The following is a 518-nucleotide window of genomic DNA, read 5'->3' as shown; positions in this document are numbered from 1 at the left end:
TGACAAGTGTGGGGGGCGGGGCGGACTCTGGCTGCGCTTGCGCACCGCCTGGCCGGTTCAGGCTATTCACCCGGAGCTCCCCCCGCCCCGGGAAAGGGGGCGTGGCCACCCCAGGAAGGAGGCGGGACCGGCTCGAGGGGGTGGATACTGTGAGTTTAATTATAAAGAATGACCTGGTACAAAAGCCATTTCTCTCTGCAAAATCTTGGTGGGTAGTCAGGGGAGATGATGGGGGGAAGGGTCGAACCCCCATAATAGAATCCCGCCTTCCCAGTCCTCCCCCGGCCCCTGCAAATGGACGCCTGGGTCCCAGTGCCTCGAGGGATGAACTGAGGCCCGGGTCCCGAACCCAGGCTCGGCGACCAGCAGACGTCCGGACCCGCCCCCCTCTTCTTCCTCTTCCCACCCCCCCTTGGAAGACAGTTCTCCGGGCTTTTATTTCAGGTTTTTTTTTTCTGGATTTTTTGTGTGTCCTAGGGTTCTTTTTTTGTTTTTTGTATTTTCTTTTGTTATTGTAA

Source organism: Myotis davidii, unplaced genomic scaffold (assembly GCF_000327345.1).
Source record: "Myotis davidii unplaced genomic scaffold, ASM32734v1 scaffold358, whole genome shotgun sequence".
In the NCBI taxonomy this organism is placed as follows: domain Eukaryota; kingdom Metazoa; phylum Chordata; class Mammalia; order Chiroptera; family Vespertilionidae; genus Myotis; species Myotis davidii.
Note: the sequence above shows the minus strand (reverse complement) of the source record.